Source organism: Rhincodon typus, chromosome 23 (genome assembly GCF_021869965.1).
Source record: "Rhincodon typus isolate 14 chromosome 23, sRhiTyp1.1, whole genome shotgun sequence".
Taxonomy (NCBI): domain Eukaryota; kingdom Metazoa; phylum Chordata; class Chondrichthyes; order Orectolobiformes; family Rhincodontidae; genus Rhincodon; species Rhincodon typus.
Window position 1 is genome coordinate 37,701,415 of NC_063354.1, and position 763 is coordinate 37,702,177.

Consider the following 763-nt stretch of genomic DNA (forward strand, 5'->3'; position numbering starts at 1 on the left):
CGTCAGTGGTGAGTGAAACTCCTGTTCTCACCTGGCTAGCAGGGAGTGGGAGATGGGTAGTGACTGTGCATGGGACAGCAAGGTTAGGAAGCCTGATTAGTTTCTGTGAGTGAAACTGCTGTTTTGTTTTAATAGTGCTTAATCTGTGTTTAATTTATTTTGTTACTGTTCTCTGTATAATTGATAGTGTTAATTTCACTGCTTAGTGTTTTTACCCATGTTTCTTGTATTATAGTTAATACAGTGTGGAGCTGGAAGAGCACAGCAGGTCAGGCAGCATCAGAGGAGCAGGAAAATCGATATTACGGGTTTACACCCTTCATCAGGACATCCTGTGGGAAAGCTATTTGTGCAGAAGCTTCAGAGATAGTAGGAACTGCAGATGCTGGAGAATCTGAGATAACAAGGTGTAGAGCTGGATGAACACAGCAGGCCAAGCAGCATCAGAGGAGCAGGAAAGCTGACGTTTCGGGCCTAGACCCTTCTTCAGAAGCTTGTTGTTGTAAAAGGATCTCACCTCAGATCAGATCAGGGCTAGCAGTTATACAGACTGTGTGCGTGGTTATCTCCCCTTAAATCTGTGTTGTCCATTGTGTTCCTGGTGTTTCCTTCTGAAGTTGATTGGCTTCCCTATAGTCAAGAGTATGTGAAATGGATTTTGATTGAAGTTGAATGTTTGGTATCTGTACAGGCCCCAGACTGTCTATGCTGATTGAAGGGTGTAAACCTGAAGTATCAACTTTCCTGCTCCTCTGATGCTGCC